Consider the following 27,266-nt stretch of genomic DNA (forward strand, 5'->3'; position numbering starts at 1 on the left):
GGGTTTGCGGAAGGGCTCTGAGCGAGCAGCAGAGGCTGCCGAGGCAGTGGTGCATCAGGAGCTCGGGGCAACAGGGGCAAGGCCTTTCCCTCCGTGCTGTGCCCCCACACTTACATCTGGACACCTGTGGCCAGGGCTACACTTGGGGCTGGAGTACGCAGGCAGGAGCCCTGCTGCCAGCTCACCCCCTGCTTACACACCTACCCCACGCACAGCACTGCTGCCTCCTTCTCCTGACCAAGGAAGCAACAGCCATAAGCTACCTCTCCAGCACGTGCAAGCAGGCCAGTACACTTTCAAACGCGTTTCCTCTAAAAACATCCCAGACAAAACAGATGCCAAGAGCGACAGTGTCATTCTCTGCCTCCAGAGAAGCGGGGTACTGCTGAGACTGTCCACTGCACACAGAGAGAGCGCTTTCCACCAGCCGTACCAACACACCCTCACCAGGTATTGCCTGTTGATTAATTACTTGCACTAGCTGATCTTCCCCACGTCGACTTTCGGAATGTTGGGCCATTATGGGACTTGGATTCCTCCCAGTACGAGGCAACAGCATCTTTTTAAAGAAATAAAAATAGCACTGCTAAATGGGTACAACTACCTCTCATATTACTAGAGTTACCACAGAACGCATCGTTGGTAGAATTCCACTCCGTCTGGGTGACTCACTCTCTCGATGATTTTTTGAGCCCTTACATCTTAGCAGTTTACTGAAAAGGCAGGGGTTTTTTGGACAAAAGCCCAAATAAAATACTTCGCAGTCCATGTAATTCTCGGCCTTCCTATGTTCCTATAGGTCTGCTTCTCTAAAGCGGATAAATAAATCATGCATTTGGTTTTCAAGTAATGCTATCAAATGCCAGACAGACATCATCTAACCCAAGAACCCATTAACTGACCCAAGCTTTGCTCCCCACGAGACCAAAGTTTTAACACACTCAAGATTTAAATGCATTTTATCAAAACTGGAACATACATACCTATGTATATATCTCATCCCTTCTGCTCTGAACAGCACCAGGGAAAAATGGAAAAAAATTAATTCCAATAATTTACTCCTGAGCTGTCTTGTGGCTCAACAGGCTGATTCACAGGTCAAAGAAACTCGCAACAAAATAGCAGCAGAGCTACTTTCATTCTCCATTTCCCAAGAAAGAGTATTGCAGTTATGTTTGCCAATATTCACCGTTTACACCCATTAACCAAACTTCCCTATTATTTATAACTTCTTGGGGTATGATTTCATCGCTTTTACACATATGCCCCTCTGCCTCGCACTACAACCATGGATCCTACTTGAGGTTGCTCACCGAGTACAGTACGATTTCACCTTAGTACACTTAGAAATATCTTTGTGAATGATATTTCACAGCATGCTCTTGCATGTCCCCTTCAGTTAGTAAACCATCATTGATACGCTCTACGTATCTGTATTCCTAAAGTTGTCCTGTTTCTGTAAAACTGATCTTAAGTCAAGCTGTTATGCAGCTGTTCCATAATTAAATTGCATACCATAAAAGCTGACGTAGAAAGCATTACCACGTTGCAGAAGGTAAATATTCATAGATTAAGCTTGTTCTCTTTAGCTTGAAGAACTAGGCAAATCAGAGATCAGAACTTCTAAAATTAATCAAAACCTTGGCAGATGTATTAACAAAAATAAAGCTCAGTGTTTTAAAGAAAATAAAAAGAGTCTGCTTTAGTTCAAGCTCTGCTAAAATTACCTGATGGATAGGTGCCTAACGTGCATCCTGTGCCAGACACTCTGTAGGCACAGAGACCTTTCTTATACACTTTCTTAATTACCTGCATTGCTTATCAATACTCACTCGGTCATATAGGCATAGTCATTTAAACCAACTTATCTTAGTAGGGCTATTTTCATCACAGCTCGCTTTGAATACCGTCTCATTTTGGCAACATCAACTGGTCAATCCATAGGTATACATCGGATTCCCACAGGTACCCACACATACAGAATCTGGCACTTGTGAGACAATGCCTGTGCAAAGGCTAACGAGGTGGGTAAAACAGTCTCATTTGGTGCATCCAGGATGGGTGCTGCATCCTCTGTCCACAGCGTGGACAAACACAGGACTAAGATGCACGCGATACAGTGAATTTACTGGGTGAGAAGGGAGAAAGCGGAAGAGGATTTGCCTTCTGAAACTGGACAGTACTCTTCTCAAGAGCAAGAGCTGCCGCTTTTATTAACTGTTTTCAAAAATCTGCAGCTAAGAGGACTCCTTTGAGCTGAGTACTTAACAGTCCTTCTCCACTTGTACATACTTGACAAATACAAGTGTATTGCCCCTTAGGGTGTGTTTTGGCTTGATGGGGGTTTTGTTTGTTTCTCCAGAAGAAATTACTAGGAAGTAGTAAATGTCAGCAGCTCTTCAAGTATGCTTGTGTGTTTCTGCATGGTTTGTAGCCCTGCCTCCAAAGGAAAAACACAGGCACACAGTTTAGCATTGAAAATACTTCACACTGTACTGATGGCTTCTTTTCTTCTGAATCTCAGTTTGTAATTGTTGGAAGCCAGTTTTCTAGTCATAAACTTAGGTGAGCTATTGGAAAAACCTGCTGTATATTATCTTTATACTGCTATCCACCAGCATGGAACTTACTGTCCTGTAACTACACACCTCAGATTATAAAATACATATGCACGTGTTCATTTCAAATGATCAGTTATTTACGTCATAGCTGAAGAAACATACCTCAACGTGAGAAAACAAGTATACACCTACTCACTCAACTGCAAGTTGTAAGCTTCACTGCAACACACCTTAGACTTTTAGTTTCTTTCCAGAGGTGAAGATGACAACAGAAAGGCTAGAGTCCAATGCTGTTTTCACCTACCCTGAATGTTATTTCAAGTTATTGTTCTGTGATTAATACAAAGATTACACAGTGATATGGCTTGAAAGGCTGACCATCTTTCACGCACTCTGCAGAGTGGGAGGTTTTGCACATGAATCATAGAGAAATGGGAATCAGCACAGGTAGATCAGTGATTTGTCTGTCACACGTATAACAAAGTGTTAAGAGGTTAACTTGCAATTTGTTTCATTTTTACCCTTACATCTCCACCACTGGTAAGCCAGTTGGGTGAGATCCTTCATTTCTGTAATTCCAACTGGTTTACACTGTACTCAAAATTTCCACCTCTAAACATGGGCCCACTCAAAACAAACAACAGATTTCAGGTTTTAAAAACACTTTTTTAGTTTTAAAACATCTCTAAGTTTTACAGCAGTCCAGTTGTATGTGCAACTCCTTGCCCGTAAATCCACCAGTCTGATGCTCATTTACATCATAGGTCTTTCACCGAGCACAATGTTCCTGAGGTGGGCACAATGCGATATGTGCCAGTGTAGACTCTTTTCCATTACCAGGGAAGGTAAAAAGATGCTTCAATATCACTGAAAATTCAGGCTGGATGGAAAAACACACAAGCAGAAAATGCTGATTTCAAAAATGCCAAGGCACATCCTTTCATTGCCCACATGGAAAAAACCCATAGACCAGGTATGGCTATGGAGATCTCTTCCTCCACCCCACTACTGCCTAAAAGGACAACGGGCAGATTTTTCACGCTGCTTGGGACCCACAAAGATCTATAATTTGCTATTATATTTCTGCATGCAGCCTCTGCATCATGTGGGAGCAAAGAAATGCTCCTGCTGCCTTGCAGCCCTGCCACTCCACAACTCTCAGGACACCTCAGAGCTCTGCACATCCACATCGGTTCTCCTTGGGTGGACATTCCCAGAGGAATTATGCTGCTGTGAGCATGCAAAACTGCGTAATCCAAGCCACTTGAAGGAGATACAAAACAATTGTACATTTTCTCCTTAATAAACAGTCGCTCTGGACACAGAAGTCACAGACTGTCTCTGTTCGGCAGCACGTGGGATAGCGGCGCATCAGTCACATCCTACATTTTCTCTGTGTTGTTTCTTTCTTGTGCAACACTTGCAGATATCCACTGGGGAATATGGTAATCCCAAAACACTGCTGCCTCCATGCCTCCACAGTCCATGTGAATTTCTCAACTTGGGTCTTTTCATGTGTCTGATATTTACAGGGACAGAATCTCCGGCTTTGCTTGTCATCAATAATACATCTATCCTATGAAGAACAAGAAGACTGGGACACCAAAAAAACCCCCAAACCCAAATGACAGAGAAGTCCATTTCTCTTTCAACTGCCTGAAAAAACACTTTCCTCCTGGACCCCTGTGGATATACGCAAAGAGAGAGAGAATGCAGCCTTTGAACAGTAACTGGCATAAATCTTTCTCCTCTGATCATTCTCCCTCTGACTCATAAATCTCAATCCACCAAGAAAATAGTGCACAGCTCTCACAAAGCATGACATGCACCTAGAAGGGAGCCACAATTAAAAGAAGAGACAAGAGAGACAAATGATATGGGAGCCATTTCCTTAAGGAACAGAACATTTTTCCCTTCTTATTCGTCATAATGACTACCAGTAAATAACAGGAACAAGCAACAGGTTTGAATACAACACCGATGAATTTAACTTTAATGCAAGTAAAGTGCCTTATTACAAGTCTGGATTGAAAAAGATGTTGAGAAGGGTGGTTTTCAGAGAGACTGCTTACATTTTAGTGTTTAGCGAGACCTGAATCTGCAGTAGATGGGTACAAAAAACAATGAGAAAATGTCTTCTTTTTTTTTTTTTTTAACAAGTTAGGGCAAGTGAGAGTCATCTCTCATTTTTGTGTGTTCTTTAAAAAAAGAAGAAGAAAATCCAAATGAAAAAGGCAATAAACAAATACTGAGACCTGGGAGGGAAGGCGGGCTTTATTCTACCCCACGACTAGCCCTCGACTCCTGTTCTTCTGCGGTCATGGTCACAGCTCTCCCGCATAGCATCACCTCCCTCTCTGATTTTCAGACCTCACATACTAGCTTAGGGAGCTACAGCCAAGCTTCGGTGCTGCCCAGAGAGTGTCAAAACGTGAGAGGTGCTAAAGGAGTCCTGTAGGTCCCTCTCCACCAGCTCACTAGAGATGGGCTCTTGCTAGGACTCAGGCAAGGTAGGGGGAAGGCTGGCTCGTACCCCTTATTCCCACTGATGCCACCTTGACCCACATGATTGAGCCTCGTGGGCTGACTCCCAGCACGCGGTGCTGTGACTGAAGTTTTCGCATTTGGAGCGCTGCAGCATCCTCTCTATCCTGTCAATCAAATGGCCAGTCGCTGGCATGAGCAACAGTTTACATCACTCACAACCGAACCCGAAATACAGGAAGATTAGCTGCCAGGCCCATTTAAGACTCCCAAAGCAGAACAGAAGCAGATAAGGGAAGCAAAGCAAACCCTCCTTGGAAAGATAAAGAAACTTTGCAGCTGACACAGGAAAAGCAGCTATTAAGGTAAGCAGGGGTGTTACCAGTCTCAAGCTAGAAGTATTTTGAAAGGTGACAGCAATTAAGAACCCATGCAAGCCTTGAGCTTAAAAACACTCTGACCTTGAAGGAACTCAATCTGCCTTTCTGGTTCCCAGGACATATGGCCTCAGTAACAGATGATATATATCACTTCCTAGTTCAGTATAGCTACATAGGTATCCCGTAAGGCTTGTCTGCTACAGGACAGAGGGTCTTTGCCTCACCTGCTGACTCTTCAGCTGCCTGCTACCCTGGCTGATCACTTTGGAATCACTGCTGCCCCAAGCCCCCATGTGCTAGATGGAGCCAGCCGGACTACTCCATGATTCCAGACCAACTTCAGCTGTCACACAGGCCCTGGACCAGGATGGCAGGTTGCACTGAACATTTTGTCTCAGGCGAGCATCTCCACTCCTCCCTGGATGTCACCGTCACCTTGTACCATGGGATCTCTCCTGCCACAAGATCCAGCACAGCCATTACAACCCATAAGCACCACCGCAGTCATATACCCCAATCCAGTGTCCTGGGTCTTCGGACTCAAAAGAACAGCCCGTCTCTCCCGTACATCAAAACCAATCAAGTCTAGCAGAAATGATGACATCTTGGACACATCGAGTTTTCCGCTGGAACAGTGCCACCCTGGTGACTTGGTTCACTCCAGGCAGCAGTCTGGGGACAAACGCAGCAGTTTCTCTCTTACCCTCCAATATAAAGCACTTCCACAAACTTCTAGGTGGTATTGGGAGAACAGCACCCAAACTGTCTCTCGTTTCTCTGCTCCCTCTGCTGGGTGCCAGCCCAGCATTATCAAAATGCCTGCTTGGGTAGCGCTGCCAGGCAGCGGCACACAGAAGCTAAAGCAGGCTGTAAAGTTACTACACAGTCTCCCAAAGAGCTCAGTAATTACCACTGTTAATTCTTACCAAGAACAATACCACCACTACTCTTTACAGGGACCAAGCAGATCAAAAAGCAGATCCGGGAAGAGAGTTTCCGAGTTACAGGCTTCAGTGTCGGCAACCGCTGACATCTCCAGCCAACAACCAGATCACGCAGCCCGGACAAGGCCGTACGCCCACCACCTAATATTCCACACTGGCATCAGTCCACAGCCACTGCCAACCATTGTACGTACATGGATGCTGATCCACGCACAGCTATTCAAAAAGAAAGGCATCACAGCCCCTGTAATTGTGAACTTGCATCTTGGTGCAAAGAAAGACAGTGGATATATCGGGTTTGTTGCATAAAGTGTGGGCCAAGAAGCTAATCACTTCTATGTGTCTCATGATACTTTTTTCCCTTGTCAAAAGGGGATAATCCACCATTCTCCATAGTCCACTGTATTTTCAAACGTAATTCCAGTTGGGGCCTCCCCTGCCTTTACTAGGCAAACAGACTAAATGCCAGTGAGAATGGATTTTAAATCTACATTTTAAGCACTGGAGAAGTAGAACTAGTCAAGACACAAAATTACTTACAACTGCTCCCTCACTGCAATATTCCAAACAAGATGATACTACAAACTCTTTCAATTCTCTCTTTAGAAAGGTAATCAGCCTTGCATAGACCAATCTGGGGCTGGTTCTTGGTATCTTCAGAAAAGAGATAGTAAAATAATTGTATAAGACAATCAAGACCCTTCGGAACACTTCTTCATTAGGGAGGGATCGTGCACTAGACTTATGCCGGGTATAGAGAGGGGGTCGGTTTCATTTGGGTTTTGCTTTACATCTTAAAGATGGATTATTACCGCAGGAAAAGTACAACCAAAATGATTGAAATAGTCACATTCCTCCTTCCATAAGGTTTAAATGCATTTCAAGCTCATATCTGGAAGCGGAACAAAATCAAACATAGATCTCCTCCTAATTTTCCAAGCTACAGAACAATAAGTACCGCACAGTAGAAAACAAGATCTAATACAAGAGGTGGCAGCTGGGATTTCATGCTGCTTGTATGTATTCACGTAAACAGATATGCAATCACAAGCAAGCATCACTCCTTTGACACTGGAGAGGCATTCTCTTTCTAGCTGCGCATGGAAGGGATAGTTTCGCCATACACTGCTCCAACAGCAGTGAATCAGAACTAGCAAGGGAGTCGCTGCATTTTACAGTTCGTAGCAGTCACGTTCGAAAGCAAGGCCTGGTGTTTCTCTCTGTAAAACCAGTTCATGCAAGCCCAACGTGGCCCCACGCACCCCCTGAGATTCAGCCACCAGATTCCCAATTAAGACATGCTGAACCGGACAACTTGGAAAGTACAGTTCAGTCCCCAAAAGGCAACAGGGTAGCAAGATCTTCCACTAGCCTCTAGTAAACAAGAAACAAGGAAAGCCCATGCTTGCCAGGCAATCACTTACCCTCAGACACACCAGGCAAACTCTGTCTCGGAAGCACTTGAAGATCACCACCCACAGACGACCTTGATGAATCAAACATGCAGCCCATCATACAAAAGATGCTACTGCCTCCTAAGCCCCAGTTTGCACCATAATATCAACAAGATCCCAAACTCAGTCAAAACACCACAGTGTTCTTATTTTCTCGTGTCTTTAGACAGTAATTGCAACGTACCCTCTTCTCTTCCACTCCCCTGCACAGCTCAAGCGCACACAGGGCTTCCTTTCTTTATGAAACTAGACAATTAAAATTTACTTTGTAACAACAATTTGTTTGGATTCCCATCTATAAAAGCCTCCAAAAATGCCACACTGTACAGTAATTGCTCTACTGGTGAAATACAAAGGTTCGGTAATGTTTATAAAGCCATTTAAACTGCATGAGCAAAACTATTTTGCTTAATGACATTTTCCAACCCTTCATGCTATGTACAAGCTCACTTCTTCCAAGAGTCACCCCTACTCACATGATCAAATCATGCCACTTGAAACGCTCTGACATTATTTGGGCATATAAAAAGGTTGAAATTATCGTGACGACGGCAACCTAAGGACTGCAGATACCCAGAATCTGGTATCAGAAGTGAAAGCTGAAAAAGAGTTAGATCTCTTGAAATTACACATTTTAAATACCAGAGACACAAAGTGTTTAAAAGCCATTCAATACCAGGGCTCACCATAAAACCATAAAACCATAGAAGGTTCTGAAACACTTGTCCTGAATCATTTCAATGGAAATATTAAAGGATGAAAACGCTCCATGGAATTACAGGATTCATTTATATAGACTGACAAACTCACTTTGTGGTAACATGTTTTTAAATGTCAAGCAGCATAAACAAGGTATCTGAAATTACCACCTAATACAATGACTTGAACTTCAGCGCCTTCAAAATCACAATTCTACGAAGACTGAAATAAGTTTGACAGACTGAGGTATAATCAAAATCACTGGAGTCAAGAGAAATTTATCCAAAGCAAAAACCATTTCATGCTTGCACACATGTATGTGTACTAGAAAAGAAAAGTAGAGCGTAGGTTTTCAACAACGACCAAAAAAAGGCTCGAAAAACACTTGGAAAAAATAAATTCTGCCACTCACTCCGCTTTTGCTGGGCACGCCAATTTTCACATTTTGGTCAAAGATCACTCGGCTTCTCCAGTTTACCTCACTTTGAGAAAATCGTTTTCAGAAAACATGCCTCCAAGAAACATCGGACAACGGTACGTCCACACGATTAAATAAGAGGTAGGAAAACCCAGCAATAGATCTATCACACACTTTACAACAGCAGCGATCGCTTGCTTGCAAGCCCCTGGCCAGAATCCTTCTCCTTGGCAAAATAAATTAATGCTAGACAGTTCTCAAGACATCACATCAACAGGAAAAGGGTTAGCTCTCCCTCGCATCAATAAAGCACATCATCTGACCTAAAGCGCAAGTCTTCACCACTAAACCACTTTCAGAAGAAACAGTGCCAACCTTCAAAGACATCTTCCTAGAGTGAGCTGTCTCTCCTGACCATTTTGACTAGTTACAGACTTTATATCTGTCTAGTTCTTCATCTTTTAGGAAGGCTAACGAGGTCAGAGAAGTAAAGGACAAGTCCAGCCAGTATTACTTATGGACCTCTTTTTTCACTGTTGTTCAGTACAGATACGCAGCATTGCGGAATCCTTCGGGACCGATTTCTCCCACCAAACCCACACTGCAGACTTCATCTTAAAAACATATCCTCTCAAGGATAAACAAAAGTAAGCTCATATCCGCCAGACCTGAAAGATGTTTTCACCAATGCCTCAGGACTGTCCACTGCTGCTAGTTCATCCGCTAAGCTTTCTTCAGGAGGTCTCGGGCCACTGATGATGGTCGGCTTTGGCCTTGCCTTGAGGTTGCCGGTCAGCCCACCGATAACGGGGTTCCACAAGCAGTTCTGTCATTTAGACCCTGCAAAACCAGACAGTCAGCAAAATACATTCATAGGCCTACTGCCCAGCCTCTCAGCAGTCTGCAAAACAAAGATGCTCTCTCATCTTTTTACCTTTGCATCATCACCAGTTTGGGATTAAGCCTGAAAACCCAAAATAAAGCTCCAAGTGGAAATAAGCACTAACTTTCAGCTCATTCCAAGTCCAAGACCACAATGCTTCCCATAAAAAGATTTGGTTACAGAACAGGGAGTTTTCACATCTCAGTAAAAACCATCCTCTCCACATCAACTTAGAGCTTAGCATGTGTTGGCGTACCTGTATTTGAAGCCAAAGAACTAACCAGAACACAAAGTACCAAATCAATACAATAGTAATCGTTGCGTTTCTTAGTGCTTAAATTACAGATTTGAGATATCACTGAAGGGCGCCTATCAAAAAAACATACTTCTTTTCTGCTGAAATTGCAGCTTTTCCCAGCAGACATTCAAATGCCAAAATATTTCTATGGATGGCCTTTTTACACTTACTTCCAAGAGTCACCAGGCGCCTCTTGCATGTCATTCAGAGAACCCATCCTCATCTGTAAGCCGAGCTCCACTGACAAAGTACAATTAGCACCCTTCAGTCAGATCTCCTCCCCACCCCTGAAGAACAGAAGACCTGACTTACAGCTCCTCAAATTCAAGGACAGGGAGGGATCACTCCCCGCTTGCGGTCACGGTCACAAGACAGGCTCAACCTGAGGAAGAAACCAAATCAACGTAACCTGCTACCCATCAAATCACAACAAGGCTACGAGGAAGCAAAACCCAGCCTGAGAACAGCTTCCCCCCGGGGAGCCCTCCCGCCTTCCCGCCTCAACTCCACTCACTCCCCGCTCTCTCCACCTCCTCCCCCCGGCGGCGCAGGGGAACAGGGGACGGGGACGGGGGCTGGGGTCGGTTCCTCACCCCTTGTCTCTGCCGCTCCTTCCTCCTCAGGGGGAGGAGGACTCCGCGCTCGGCCCCTGCTCCGCCGGGGGGTCCGTCCCTCCCGCGGGAGACAGCCCTTCACCAACTTCTCCAGCGTGGGTCCTTCCCGCGGGCTGCAGTTCCTCACAGACTCCTCCAGCGCGGGTCCCTTCCACAGGCAGGGTGCAGTCCTTCCGTCACAGACTGCTCCAGCGCGGGAGTCGCGGCCATTTTGGGGGACATCCGCTCCCCCGCTCCCCTCCACGGGCTGGGGGGGACAGCCTGCCGCCTCCCCGCGGGCTGCGGGGGCATCCCCTCCTCCTTCCCTGACCTCGGCATCCGCAGAGGGGTTCCTCTCACGTCCCACTCCCCCGACTCCCTCACGGGGCCTTCCCCTTCTGAAATCTCTTCTCCCCGAGGCGCTACCGCCGTCGCTGAGGGGCTCGGCCTGGGCCAGAGGCGGGTCCGGCTCCGAGCCGGGGGAGCTTCGAGCAGCTTCTCCCAGGAGACGGCCCTGCGGACCCTCCCCCGCCACACAAAGGAAAAAAAAAAAAAAAAAACCCGGCACACACACAAACAACCCCGAAACAGGGAGGGAGCAGATCCCGAGAAGAGCAGCCAAGGGCTGCAGCGGTGCTTACCTCAGTCAAGAGGCTTCTCTCAGCAGAGGGGCAGCAGGCCTCCATCTTACTGGATTCCAAAGGAGTAACTGTTATAAATGAATTTAGTCCCAAACAGGATTCCAATCAAAGTTAACAATTTATTCAATGAATAAAGGCAAGCAAACAGCGCTGGGCGCGCCGGGAGCTTCTGCTCTACCACAACGCGCGCCGCGAAAAACAAGACAGCTTCTTTTGTAGTCCAACGCTCGTTACATATTCATACTAGGAGTGTTCTTCTCCACCTCCTGGTTGTGGGGGTGCAGTAGTTCTCCCAGAAACTGGTCTCACCTTGCACAGCACCGGCTGCGGTCACCAGGACCCAAACAAGTTCACAACAGACACCTCCCCCTCAACAAATGCACACCACAAATGGCCCATCGAGATCCCAAGCACTGCAATCCCTGAGGCCAAACACACATCCAAATGCCTCAGTTCTCCTCCAGGATAGTTAACAACAAAACCGGCTCTGGGCTGGCAAAAAGAGAACGAACTATGCACATATCATCTGTCTCCTCCCGGCCTGCGGTTAGACGAGGATCCACAAAATGGTTAAAGGTTACATAGACAGTGAGGGTCACATTTTATTATGCGGCCCTAGCATTGTTTATAGTGACACGAATCAGATGAACATATTTCACTGTAACAAAAGAGGATGGACTGGAGAGAGAAGCCATGGACTGAAGGAGGGATTTACTTAAGAAGAGGTCTTGTGAAATAAGAGATCCTTTGTCTGTACAAGGCATGCCTTGCTAACGACTGGGCCCCTGAAGGAGAACGAAAAGGCTGAGAAGAAGGGAACATCCTACCCCAGGAGGCGCCGAGAAGCTGAAAAGCTGCTAATAGGCACGAAGTCAGCAAAAATCTTGGATAACCGGAGGAAAGGTAAAGGCAGCAGGGGCAGATCAGACCACTGACTCAATTCACGACCAAAACACTTACACACACACACCCCCCTTGGGCATGTGCTGTAGAAGAAAAGAACACTGGACCTTTAATTCGAAGTGGGGGAACTTCAACCCGATAGAAACTGTGCGAGATAAGCGACTCCCGGTAATAGTTTTGGGGAAGAACTTTGGAAATCGAATGTGTATAACTGAACTTGATAGCATATGTCCATACATTTCATGTGGTTCGTTCAAACTTTTATGTTTTTAATATTTTGTACCTTCTATGAAAACTGGTTTGCTGCTAGATGACTAAGTGAGATTTGATAAATGATCATGCATTAAAATTATGGCTGAAACAAGAGACAAAGGGTAACTGGGGAGATAATTACAAGAGTGTAGTCAAGGGACTAACTAGTAAATCTTCATAAGTTTTGCAGTCCTTTGCTCTTATGACGAGATGTTCCTGTACACTAGATGAGAACAATGCTGAAACTGACCACATGTGATTGAAGCTGCGTTAAGCTTCAAGATCAAAGAACAAGGACAAGAATAAAGACTTCAAGGACAGCCAGCAAGAACTTCAATGGGTCGGTGGTCGCAAAAGCAGCCCTTCGACTCAAAGGGATCCTTCATTGCGCATGATCGGATGTAGGCAGTACTAAGATAATCAGTTGGGATCGTTTTTATGTATATGTACACTAATTCGATTAATATGCAATTACTTATTCTGTATAACCTGTTTGTGCTAAAGCTGTGGTATGGACACTACGTGGAACTATCCCCCGTGCATCCAGCACTGCAATAAAGAATGCCTGCTTTCTAAAACGCCAAAACGAGTCTTTGAGAGTTTCTTCGACCAGCTTTTCGGTGTCATTTTGGTGACCCAGATGGGACGAGGCTTCTGAGACTCGATGGACTTGGGATCGCAGGACCTCCAGCTGGCACTGAGATTTCTTGGGGAGACCCTTGATCCCCGTTCCCTGGGCTCACAAGCCAAGGCCACTGGTAAGATTTTATTTAAAGGCATTCTTTTGATTAACTTGGTTCTGGTATTCTGGTCTGGTACTCTTACCTGTAAGCCCGACTAAGAGAAGTCAGCAAGGAAGAAATATAAAAGGATCCTTAAAAATCTGGTATTCTGGTAGAAGTACTCCTCTGGTAAAGGGTATTCGTCTCGCTGGTTGAAGGCAAAGATACTCATTTGGTTTGGTCTCGGTAATTTGATTAAGGCTTTGGTATTTGACTATTGATTCTGGATATGACATTCGATCTCTGATTGATTCTGTTTGGTATTTTGACTTAGGCTCTGATATTTGACTTTCTGATTTTTGTATACTGAAGGTATTGATAATGGGAACAGGACAGTCAAGTGAACTCCATAAAAAATCACCTCTGCGGTGTGTTTTAAAACACTGGAAACAGCTGGGGGGCGTCCCGGGTGGTAACGTCGCCGAAAACCGGAATAAAACTCCTTAACGGCAATGAGAAGTTAAGAAGCAGGCACTCCTTTATTGCAGCGCTGGGCACACAGGGGATCCCTCCACCTAGTGTGTGCACCTGTCTGGTTTGATCATGCAGGTTAAATACACACCTGTTATAGATATTCACTAGATGCCTGGGAAATGTCATACATAATCATCAACTGTCCGATAAATCATTAGCATATGTAAATGTCCTTTTATGCAGGCGTGGTGAAGTCTCTGGTGGTCTTCAGAAGCCCTCTGGTGGTCTTTCATAGTCTTCCTCACCTTGTCCGATAGTTGACCTCTCTTATGTGATTCTGCGCAGTACGATTTTGCCATCATGTATTAGATTTACATGAAAGTACATTCAATGTTAATTCTTGAATTTAACGTTTCTAGTGATTGGCCCTCAGTCACACCACCTTATCAATATTCTTATACTAAAACATTCATTGGTTAATCTTACTTAATTCCACTAACTGGAATCTTGATCAAAGTGGGGTTTCTAAGCAACGGAACTAAGGTCCATAACAATCTCTCTTAGTTTCTTAAAACAAAACACTACAACCTAACAAATCTGTCAAAATTTCTATGGTTAACCGATCTTAGACAAGACTTATTCTTTTATGATTGCATACTGCACATTTTGTATGTTCCTTAGTTTCTATAGCTATTGTGAGCTTCAAACCCCTATTTTCTACAATTTTTACCTTTTAACCAAACCTGACTTAAGTAAAATTTCAACTTTTATCAAGTATTGGTAACATTTCCCCCCTTTGAAAGTTTTGAAAATCACTTCAGTACTTTCACTGTAATTTATCAATTATTCACTATAAGCTAAAAGAAGCTCTGGGATTGTTTGTCCATTTTGATGTCAATAACTTGGATAATCATAGCTTTATGATTGATTTTCTTCTTCAAAACCCTGAATCAATTGTAAAACTAGATTATCCTGAATCAACATCCCAGGAGCGACTGATATCAAGATTAATAATTTAAGCAATAATCGCCTCATTTTGTTTACCTCACACTACTTATTCCTTTACCATGTCAATTCATGATTCTACTTTTATAATCTTACATCTGCTTTGTATCTTACGCTTACAGCAACTTATGAGGAAATATTCACAGCCTATACCACACAAGAGGATCAATGCCCCTGACAGTATCCCTAATAGTAACCCTAATATTATAAGCTTTACACAATTATTTTCCCAAGTACATAGCAACTTATCTATAAAGTTTCAGTTTTAAAGGACCAACTTCCTTAGACCTCCAATTCCCTGTTGGTGCTTTCTTTATTCTTGAATAATGAATCCATGCATCTGATTCAGCAATCTTGACAGCAGTGAAAGTAGTCAACAATATTTGAAAGGGTCCTTTCCAGCGTTCTTGTAGAGGTTCAGAAGCTCATGTCTTCACATAGACATAATCACCTGGTTGGAAGTCATGTACCGGATTTTCCAAAGACAGAGGTCTGCTCTAAACAACCGCACTCCGCAGCGCAGTTAAAGTTTTTCCTAAAGAAAGTAAATAGTCACACACATCTTGTTTTCCTTTTAAATGTATGCTCAAATTTGGTTCAGGAGATTCATAAGGTTTTCCATACAATAACTCATAAGGACTAATCAGTGTCCCACTCTTTGGTTGGACCCGAACTCGTAAAAGGGCTAATGGGAGTGCCTGAGGCCATTTCAAATTGGTTTCTTGACATATTTTACTAATTTGTCTTTTCAATGTTTGATTCATTCTTTCCACCTTTCCACTAGATTGTGGTCTCCAAGGTGTATGTAGATCCCATGTAATTCCCAAAATTCTACTAACACCCTGGACCACTTCTGCAACAAAATGGGAACCTCGATCAGAAGAGATTCCAATAGGTACTCCAAATCTCGGGATGATTTCTTGTAATAACCATTTAATGACCTCCTTGGCTTGGTTGGTCTGACAGGGAAAGGCTTCTGGCCATCCTGTAAAAGTATCAACCCCCACCAGAATGTATCGATACCCATTTTGTCGAGGTAACTCTGAAAAATCTATTTGCCAATAGTCCCCTGGTTCCATTCCTGATTTCAATATCCCCATTTGGACCTTTTTCTTTACTACTGGGTTGTTTTTCAAACATATTTCACATGTAGCAGTTGTCATTTTAGCTATTTCTAGCATTTTCACTGATACTACTTGCCTTCTCAAAAAGGTTACTAATGCTTCTGCTCCCCAATGACATTCTTTATGTTTTGTCTGCACTATTTCCCTCATTACAAATGGTGGGACCACTACTTGTCATTTTGATGTCACCCACCATCCTTCCAGATTTTTCCTTGCATTTAATAATTTCCCCAATTTCTCATCCTCTTCTGAATATTTAGGTTTTTCCTTTGGTAATGCAATAGTTCTTGTGGGAATCAATGCCAATTGTAAAGTATTCCTTTTGGCTGCTTCCCTAGCTGTTTTATCTGCTAATCTGTTCCCTACAATCTCTTTTGTGTTCCCTGATTGATGTGCTTTACAGTGCATGATTGCTACTGCACTAGGTTTCTGTACTGCTTGTAATAAATGCAAAATCTCCTCCTTATATTTAATGTTGGACCCCTGAGAGGATAATAATCCTCTCCCTTTCCATAAGATCCCGTGGACATGGACCACACCAAATGCGTATTTCGAATCAGTCCAGATGTTTACTTTCTTTTCTTTACTCAATTCTAGAGCCCTTGTCAAAGCCACTAATTCCGCCTTCTGAGCTGAAGTTGTGCTCGGCAAGGTATTGGCTTCTATAACTGATTTTTCAGCTGTTACCGCATATCTTGCATAGCGAATTCCACTTTCAACGAAACTGCTACCATCTGTGTACAATTCCCAGTCTGGGTTGTCCATAGGTACATCCTTCAGATCCTCTTGACTGGAATATACATATTCAATGGTAGTCAGGCAATCATGTTCCAGTTGTCCTTTTTCCTGTACAGAACTCAGAAAGACTGCAGGATTAGTCAAATTAGTAGTTTTTAAAATCACATCATCTTGTGATATTTCATCATTCTGCTCAGGGATAGCCAATGGCCCCCCTTTTGCTCCAACACTGATATCACCATGTGTGGCACATATACCACCATCATTCTTCCCAAAGTCATTTTTCGAGCCTCCTGTATTATCATCACAGTGGCTGCTACCACTCTCAAACAAGCAGGCCAGCCTTTGCTTACAAAGTCCAATTGTTTGGAAAAATATCCAACCGGTCGCTTCCAACTTCCCATCTTCTGAGTCAGCACTCCCAGTGCAATGTGTTGTTTTTCATGTACAAATAACTGGAAGTCTTTAGTCAAATCCGGAAGTCCCAAGGCTGGTGCTGTCATCAGGGCCTGTTTTAAACTCTTGAAAGCCCTTTGCTGATCTGGACCCCATTCAAATGGTGGACCTTTAAGAGCTTCATACAATGGCTTAGCCAACAGACCATAGTTCATTATCCACAGCCGACACCACCCAGCCATTCCCAAAAAGGTTCTCAATTCATGGGTATTTCTCGGCTCCGGGATACTGCAAATTGCTTCTTTCCGCTCTGTTCCCAGCTGTCTTTGTCCTTGGGAGATTTCAAAACCCAGATATATTACAGTCTGCTTTGCTATTTGGGCCTTAGTTCTAGAGACTTTGTATCCACTTAGCCCCAAAAAGTTCAAAAGATCAGTTGTTACCTTTATACACGCTGGTCTCTCTTCCGTAGCTATCAGTATGTCGTCTACGTACTGAAGGAGCAAATGTCCAGGTTTGGGACCATCTTGTTTCCACATCTCAAGTTCTTTTGCTAATTGGCTCCCCAAAATTGTTGGGCTGTTCTTGAACTCTTGCAGCAGTCTTGTCCACGTCAATTGTGTTTTTCGTCCTGTGTTTGGATTTTCCCACTTGAAAGCAAATAATTTCCGACTTCCTTCTTCCAGGGGTATACAAAAGAAAGCATCCTTCAAATCAAGCACTGTAAACCACTGATGATTCTCCCCTAGAGCTGTTAACAGTGTATATGGATTGGCCACTACAGGGTGTATATCTTTCACTATCTGATTTATTGTTCTCAGATCCTGTACTAATCTGTATTCTCCTGATGGCTTTTTCACCGGTAAAATTGGAGTGTTATATTCAGATTCACATTCCTCTAAAATTCCATATTTCAAAAATTTATCAATTAATTTCTTGATTCCCAATCTAGCCTCAGGTTTAATTGGATATTGCTTTAATCTCACTGGCCTCACAGTCTCCTTCAGTTCCACCTTTACAGGTTGTGCCATTTTAGATTTTCCAGGTATTTCTGTGTTCCAAACTGTAGGGATCACAGCATCATCAACTTCTTGTGGCATCTCTTGAGTCTTAACCTTCTCCTGTATCATCAATATTTCTCCTGTCTTTGACTCCGGTATCTTTAAAAGAATTTCTCCTCCCTCAAAAACTATCTGTGCATTTAATTTGGATAACAGATCTCGACCCAACAAGGGTAGCGGACATTCTGGCACATACAAAAATTCATGTGTAATTGCCTTATTTCCAAATTTTAAATCAAGGGGTTGAAAGAACGGTCTATTTTCCTGTTTCCCAGTCGCTCCAATTATGGTTGCTGTTTTGTCTCCTAATTTCCCTTTATGAGTATTCAAAACAGAATATACTGCTCCTGTATCTACTAAAAATTCAACTTTATCATTTCCCAGCTTAATTGTAACCAGAGGTTCAGCTGGGCTCCCCTCCGGTCCCCTTCATTCATTCAAAGTCATCATTTTCACAGCCTCTTGCTGATTTGTTTGCAGCTGAGGACAGTCCTTTTTCCAATGTCCATTCTCTCTGCAATAAGCACACTGATTTATTCCTAAAGGTGCATTAGGGTCCTGGTCACCAAAGTTTTTAAAACCTCCTCTTCCTCGGGTTTGTCCTCTTCCTCTTACTGCACCCCCTGTTAAAACAGCTATTAACCTACATTCTCTAATCTTCTCTTTCTTTTCTTTTCTTTGTTCCTCCTCCTTTTCCCGATTATTGTAAACTTTCCATGCTGTTCCTAACATTTTATTCAGATTTCTTGAGTCCTCCCCCTCCAATTTTTGGAGCTTTCGCCTTATATCAGGTGCCGATTGTCCCATAAAAATCGAGGCCAGCTGTTGCTGTTCTGCCTCTGTTTCCAATTTTAAATCAGTATATTTTCGAGCAGTTTCCTTCAATTTTTCCAAAAACACAGAAGGAGATTCATTTTTATCTTGTTTTATCTCATATAATTTAGACCAATTCAGAGCTTTTGGCATTGCATGTTTCACTCCATACAATACCCACCTTTGGTACCGAGTTAACCTTCTCCTGTCTACAGGGTCATTTGGATCCCATTGAGGGTCTCCTGAAGGAAAATTCTCTTCCAAAGTTCCAGAGAGCATTTCATTCATATGTGGAACTCTTGTGCCCTGCAGTCTCCAGATATAGACAACCCAGACCACTTGTCCACTCCACATGCCCTTGCTTCATTCTTTTGACTGCACCCTCATTCCTCAATTTTTTTTTATTATCTGCCCCAAGAAACAGCTTGCAACTCACGTCCATTATTCATCCTTCCCACTCTGATGCTTCCCTCCAGTTTGCAGTTCTGTAGTTAGAGGCCATTTCCTAACTGTACGCACACAGAGGGCTGCATCAAGGTTGCACAAGTATTCTGAGGGCTTGACTTTGCAAATTTAATGTCTTTTGCAAGTCTGTGGTCACATATGCCTGTTACACAGCAGAATTAATAAATAATCATGCTTTTCACTTTTTTACTTAGTGCCTTATAAGAACAATGGGAAGAACACCACATATCCCGTGCCGTCTCTCTCTCACCATTGTCTTTGCATGTGTACACCCCAGGCTACGTGAGTTGCAACCAAAGAAAGAGAAGACAGCGAAAGACTGCTACAGAGTGGCGTGGCCTCTGCGGGTGGGACCAAAATCCAGACGCTTATCTGCACATGCTCCCCACACTCCTCTTGCCATGCTCAGCAGCAGCAATTCTTTCCTTCTCTCTTGGGAGTAGGAGACATGACATACAAGACATACATGACAGACTGCAGCCCAAGCCAGTGTGTGCTGTTTGCGTACCACTTTCAGCCCCAGTTCCAAGGCTCAGCGTGGCACCAGGAACTCACAACCAGCTGGGACAGCCCTGCCAGTCAAACAGAAGTGGTCCTGGGACCAAAATTCACTGCCACAGCTGAACATGTGGGGATGTCTGTGTACTGAAGGGTTCCTGCTTCTGCGTGAGGGATCGTTACACCATCCCTATGTGCCCTACTGCAACTGAGCAATGACTTATCTCCCCAGAGCAGAGCAAGCTACAGTATTTTACTCCAAAGTTTCCTCCTCTGCTGAATTTACCATACCGTTCATTTCCTCCAGCTCACTGCTGCAGATTCCCAAATCAAATATTGAGTGGAAAGACCAGAAAACATCTAGGTCATATAAAAAATTAAGTGCCACTTGTATAGTGCCATTAAAGTTCAGTGATACCTGTATGGAAAATACTCTTCACAATCACTACAACAAAATATTTTCTCTGCTGCTGCAAAATCCTAAACCAGCAGGGAGAAAGAATAAAGGGGAATTCTTAAAAAGACAGGGAGAATTAAGAGGAAAAAGTGTGGGGGAAATGAACATCAGTTAAACTTGTATAGCTAGCATTTTACACCCAAGCTTTTAGCAGGGGGGGGGAAAAAATTGCACTGAGACAAGGGCAAAGACTAATTACTAAGATTGTATATTGCTGGGACCTTCGCTGGGGACGAATGCGATAGGCAGCTTGGGCTTCGACTGGAGTTAAACGTGCCCATCAGTGATTCAGATAATTTTGTCCAAGAAGCAGCCATGGGTATCTGCTGAAAAGAGACACTTTTGCAGTTTGTGTTTGTTGCCTTTGCAGTCAGTTAATACCGAGATTTGCAGAATGATGAGATTTAATCTTTTCAGTGCCCCAATCCTAGCTAGAAAGGCATGCGTGGGAACAACTGGCTTTTTCAAAAAATATCATGGATTGTGTTATTAAGGTTTAAGCGCAGATTTTAGTTATTCGAAGTGGATTTCTTTTGCTAGAGAAAGGGGGAGTTCTCTGCTTGGCTACCAGTAGAGCATGTGCCCTTGAAAGATTAATGTTTGCCTGAGGAATTTCTACGTTCCTCAGCTGGAGGCTTTGCTGTCACACCACTGCTTCCGAAGTTCACTCCCCACGGTCAGCTTGAGGGCTTGCGGTACGTGGCATGTAGTACAGCCGGTGCCCCCACACTCCCAGCAGTTGCACAGGATCCCAGTCTCCATTGAGGTCATGCTCACCCAGCCACTGCGGAGCAATGCAACCTGTCTGGGAGCCACAGTGTGTGCTACAGCCCTGCAATATTCCTCTCTGGTATCAAGTGTCCCTGATGAAAATTCAGCTGGTGGTAGAATTTCCCTGTTTTCAACAGATGTCACGCTGATAAACCCAGTGAGGACTGTTTCTCCAAGAAGCTGACCTGCTGGTGACTATAGCGTACATTATATTACCTGGATAGCACTGTTCTTAAAACACTATTTAAGAGGACTGTTTTAACTTTTTGGGAAAGTAAAAAAATACACACACACTAGAGCAAAACTACTAGTGCCGGATGAAGAGCACCTGTCTTCTACTTAGGCTTTGTGGAAAAAGCAACAAACTTTTTTAGTGAGCAAGTGGAGAGATCAACCTACCAAGACTGCAATAATTAGCAAGTCCCTAAAAATACCCCAACATGAGTAATAATCCCTCATCCATTGATCTGAAGGATCTTACAAACCACCTGGTTCAGATGAAGAAACTGAGGAGCCTGAGCTAGGCAGTCTACCCAAAGTCACACAGTAACTGCAGCCTGGTACTGGATACCCAAGAGGCAGATTTACTCTGAAGTTTATTGCATCTTCTTTATATTTTGTTCTTCTTGAACATAGCATTTAGTTAGCAAAAAGGTATTTACTGCTCACTGGAAGGATACATGATTACTCAGCAACTTGCATCACTGCATGTTTTTACTGTTTATTTCAGTCGTGCAAGTTACAAGAGCTGTTGCTTTTGGCAAGTCAATAAAAAAGCTCCCATCGTGCACAGGTTCAGCCCCCACATTTGTCAAATCTATTAGAAGATAGATTCTGTCATTTACAGCACTTTTCATCTTGTGTAGCCCTAAACACCAGCAGCTGGATTGAGATTGCCTTTTCAAAGTTCACAAGGGACTTTTACTGCTGTCAGATCTAAGCAAGACTTAAAAACTATTGCTCAAAGCAAGATTTATTGGACGGCTAGCATCTGGTGACAAATGTTGAAGGAAGAACAAAATCCTTTGTATTGTGGGGTTTCTTGACCTGCCTGTTTATTAATGTTCATCTTTCCTCATAACTCAAAAGCACAGCTTTGTGCTTCTGATGCACCCTATGGAAACAAATAAAATGCTGCTGCTGCTTCTGCTTGTCCACATCAGAAAAATCAGCTCATTAAAATGTTAGTGTGGAAGTTGCCAGTAACTACACTGCATTGCTTTCCCTATTCAAACTCAACTAACAAATCTCTACCAGCTCCACAAAAGAACTGATGTGTCTTCCAGGAGTTAAAAGATGACATATTTCTAATTTCTCTTCGTTTTCTATCTAAAAGCTCTGACTTCTGTCACAGACAGGGACACTATGCAAGAGTTTTTAACTGCTGTCATTTCAGTGCAACTTCAAAATGCAAGTGAGGGACCCTGGTCTGCCACAGGTGCTGGAAGCTTACTATTGCTAGTGATGCCAGGTTTTCCCTGAATCTTTTCCAGCCCCAGTGTGCTGAAAAAAAAACCCAAAAGACTTCGAGAGATTCTTTCTGGCTGTCCTTATTCAGGCAACATTCAAAATGCATTTAAGAAGAGTTTTCTGCAAGATCACATATTTGGAATCCAAAAAGTAGTTAAAATCTGCTCCCTTGCTTGTACTTACTAGTTTCCCACACACGTATTGAGACATTTGCGCCTGGTTGCCAATGTGCAAGAACTTAGTTTAATGAGACACCAGAGGACTGTATGGGAGCAGTCCTCTGTGCAGCCTACCCTCTTCCTAACAGGACTGCTTGCTACCTTGTCGTCTGGGCCACGGCCTGAGCAGCCATTTCCCCCCTCCTAGACTCCAAGGACTGAATTTAGAAGACAAAGTTAAATCAGATCTTCTCAAAACAGCTAATAGGATTGTTGTGCTTCACCAACCTTGAAGTCCCTCTTGTTCTGTGAATATCTTACTGGGAATAATTCATCTAAATAACACCCTAGATCCAATCACAATTAATCCCTTTGTATAACACAGGCACGTAGCAAAAGCTTCCATTATCTCTGTGTTCTTACATCAGTATCAGCCAGAACTGTATTGGTGCAGCACTTCAGTTCTGACTAGCACGCTGCTAACTGTGACTCTTAATTGGCTGCAATATTGCTGCTTTCCAGGTTTCCAATCTGCATGGGAGTCAAATTTGTATTTGTATCGGCGCATTAGGCATAATATTCCTCCACCAATCTCTTCAGTGATAGTCACAGACTCCACTTTGTTACAGATGCAAGTATCACAATATTTAGAAAACAATAACACCAAAAAAAACCCCACCCCAAACATTAATCAAAACGGGTCAGAATTCCCACCTGTTCTATGTGGATGGCTCTCACCCATACTCACATGTTTCTGTGAGCACCTCCCAGAGTAATCTATTGGCTAGAACCGTCTTAGAAGCAGCTAATTCGAAAGTAAGCCACATATACTACTTAGGGAAATAAAACTTACATTGCAACCAGAACGTGATTCAAGAACATAATATTATTCCCCATCAGGAACTGAAAAGAGCAGACACCTATCAGCAGCAACCAACACAACCTGAATTTTAACACCTTGTTACCAGTTATTTTCAGGCAACCTGTTCTACAAAGACTTGCAGATGTATCTAATTTCTTCCCCCAAACTAATGCTACTGTTTTCAAAAGATGATACTGTGGCACCAGAGCCCTCTTTTGGGCCAGTATTCCACACACAGTTTGCAGGGGGACTCATTGTAAAGCTAAGCACCGGTACAAGGTTTTGCAAAACCAATTCCTCGCATGGGGCAATCGGATGTGTGGTTTGGGGCAGCAGCATTACACAGCAGGGTCTCCAGATGCACTGATACAAAATACAGTATAAGGAGTCCCCAGTCCTGATCTTTGTGAGAAATAAGCAGATCTCCGCTCAGAAATAAGACTGAGATCCGATTGCTAATTGTATAGTGGTATAAGCAAGTTTCCTCAACACACTTACAAATCCCTAATAACAAAGGACTTGAATTATTTGTAGTAATTATTGAGCAATTCATTATGAGCTAGCAAATAAGTTTAAAAAAAAAACAAAAAAACCCCAAACAACTCGTTGGCCGCTACCAGGAAATTGGTCAACACAAAGAAATAAATTAATCAAAAATTATCCTATATGAATTATCTGGGTAGTCCTGGTAAATATATAGCCTCTTCCCAATTTTATTAGCTGCTGCCCAGCTCTCACACACAAAATGCCAGTGATTGCATGTGCAATAAATATTAATGGTTCATAAATTAAATAGCATTATTCTTCTTGACATAACACCATTTTGCAAGGCCCCATGGAAAAGGTACAGGCGGTTTGTTGAGCAAGCTCTGACAGAAGAAAAATATGCCTTTGTTTTCGCTTTTAAAAGTATTTGTCAGGATTTATAGGGTATATCCAGAAGGCAATTAAGGCGACATTTTACAGAAAGCTATCATATGCCCTCAAATAACAAACAGCAATAAAAGGGAAGTGTGATCGGTGAAAACAATTTGATTTATAGAATTACATTTCTAAAATGTAGATACTTTCAGTCTAAACAATTTGTTTAGGAGAAGCTTATGCATGTAGATAACCCAGACTCTTCATAACGAGTAAGCTGCATTGTTCATATTATAGCAGTGCACTGCTACCAAGGCTTCCTTTTTGGGTGACAAAAGCAAGGCGGGCTCTGTCCCCTCAAATACCACTTCCTAGAAGACAGCAGCACCGGGGCACAAACACAAGCCAGAACAAGGCAGCGCACTGGGGCGTCTGCTGTCACACAGGCATCACTGCTAAAGGGAATTTCAAGGCTAGCCTAGGAGGCACCCAACCGAGTTGTCCTCCTGGGGTTACAAGGAACTTTTCCCACTCCTGGCAAGAAACATAAGGAAAGGTGAAGCAGGAGGGTGAAAAAGACTGGCATCATCTTCCGGGCAGAAACAAGAGTTAACAGCTTCATAGCCTCATGGGGCAGGCCTGGAAGGGTCTTAAAAAGTGAAGAACTACAGTGTATACGGGGAGGAAAGCAAGCCAGTGGAGAGAGGCAAGAAGAGTGATGAAGTACTTAAATTAACAAAGGCAAGAAGTGAATCTCAGGTGCAGCATTTTAAACAAATATAAATGTAGTGTGAGTGTTCTAAGTAACTCCAAACATGAGGTGATGAAACCTGAGTCAGAATTTTAGTTGTGCGGACACAGAGATGCTGCTGCACAGAACAGAACAGCAAAACACAGATGCCCTGGAAGTAGGGTGTGAGGACGACACACTGAAACAACACTCACATTGCAGGCTGAGCCGTGACAAAGACACTGGGTGGTCTTGTCTTCAGTGCCTGGAGAAGAAAAAAAAAAAAAAAAGAGAGAAAGTGACCTTTAGCAAGGAAAGGGCAAGAGACTGAATTTTGTTAACTGAATTTCCAAAGAGTTGTCCAAAATGCTACAAGCTTAGCTTGCATTTGCTGAGTGCGCACAGATCCCTGAATCTGAGTCCATATATGAGATTTCCAGAGATAGCACATCACCAGAAAAAAGGAAAATGCCGTTAGACCTCCAGCAAAGGTCTGTCACTACTGAAGGCATTTCAGTGCAGAAATAAGGATAAACTGGGAAGTATCTATAATAAGACACCAGAAAGCAGTTCATTAAGCTTTAGGGCAAAAGAAGAGAGGATGGAGAGAGGGAAATGGACTGAAGGGTTATGGTTTATTTTAAGGTATAGGAGATTACAGTGAGATCATATTTTCTGTGGAGGAGTCTGCAAAATTATACTGGTTAAGAGAAAGGGTATGGAAGGAATTGCTAACTGAGAAGCCTGAGGGACTGGAGAGCATATAAAATGTGCTAAAGTGGGCTTTTTAGTCACTCAAAAAGTAAGCTTAGAGTTGCTAAAGTAAAGAGGATGGACATTTCTGATGATACAGGTAGACTGAAACTTAGCAACTCAGTCAAGGGAAACGCCGAGTTCTCTGCAACTCTGTCTGTTGTTAGGAAGGACCAAACTAGCTCCCTGTGGAAGGACCAAGTCACAGCAAATAAGTTTGATGCAGACAGTTTATAAGCTGTCCATTCCTCATTTGAGATGGGACCTGAACTGGTCAAGAAGTCTGTGGTTTGAGTGAGAGTAATACAGATATGGAGATACTGCTTCTTTCTTGTTCTCTCTCTCTTTAGTACACATGTAATATAAGATGGCATTTGCTTTGTCTCTCACAAATATCGATTCACTACAGACAAGCTGAGCTGGGAATCAGCACACTTGGGAATGTGTAAAGAAAAATAATTTCTCACCTTGGGGAAACAGAGGGGGATGTTAGGTGCAGAAAACATAGAGTGACAGAGAAGACACAGCGGTATATAGCTAAAGGATATCTCCTATCCAAGCTGAACTCACCAGCATATGCTCAACACTAGCAGGTACTTACGAAGGACACAACGCATTTTGCCCATTATTTGTAAGACTTCTGGTTGCTCTGGTCAGCAAGTAGGAGTTCAAGGCCTCATCCTTTCCTAGGGGGTTAATGAGAGGGCCTCAGCTGAGAAATTATCTGTGGAGGCACTAAGGAGCAGAAAGATCTTGTGCATATAGCAGTGCAAAACTAAAGGATATTCACACCTTCAGTTTTTATAAAGTAAAGCTATTTCTTCGGCTCAGTTAATTTCTTTACAGCATTTCAGAAACCTGTAGGACTGGAAGAGATACTGCCAGATCTGATGAAAAGAAATATTAAGTAATACTAAATGCTAGTTATTTGGACTTCATTTAGTTTCAGGAACTTGACAGTAAGTGACAGAGCTCTCCTGGGGGCTCTGCTTCTGCAGTTTTACCATGACCCCAAACTGGGCACCAGTGCTAGTACTTTAGCAGTTGATTCCTTCATAAATAGAATATTTCTGTTTGAATTCACTACCTGGATCAAAACAGTCATGTATATTCAGCATCCAAAGAATCCCATGTGCCCCTGTCATTTTTTTTTATGATCAGCAGAAAATATGATCTGTACATTGAAAGTAAAGGATATAAAAGTGCAGAACATCTGCTTGCTACAACCGCAACAACTGCCTGGCTCTGAACTGATGAAACATGGCAATATTCAGTAATTTATAGAGCAACAAAGACAAAACAATAGGAGGTTGCACTTCCATGACCAACAAGGCAATAAAACAAAAGAGGGGGGGGAATGTGTAGTCAGACCAAAAGTGACATAGATATTTCTGCTTC

Source organism: Buteo buteo, unplaced genomic scaffold (genome assembly GCF_964188355.1).
Source record: "Buteo buteo unplaced genomic scaffold, bButBut1.hap1.1 HAP1_SCAFFOLD_45, whole genome shotgun sequence".
Classification (NCBI taxonomy): Eukaryota; Metazoa; Chordata; class Aves; order Accipitriformes; family Accipitridae; genus Buteo; species Buteo buteo.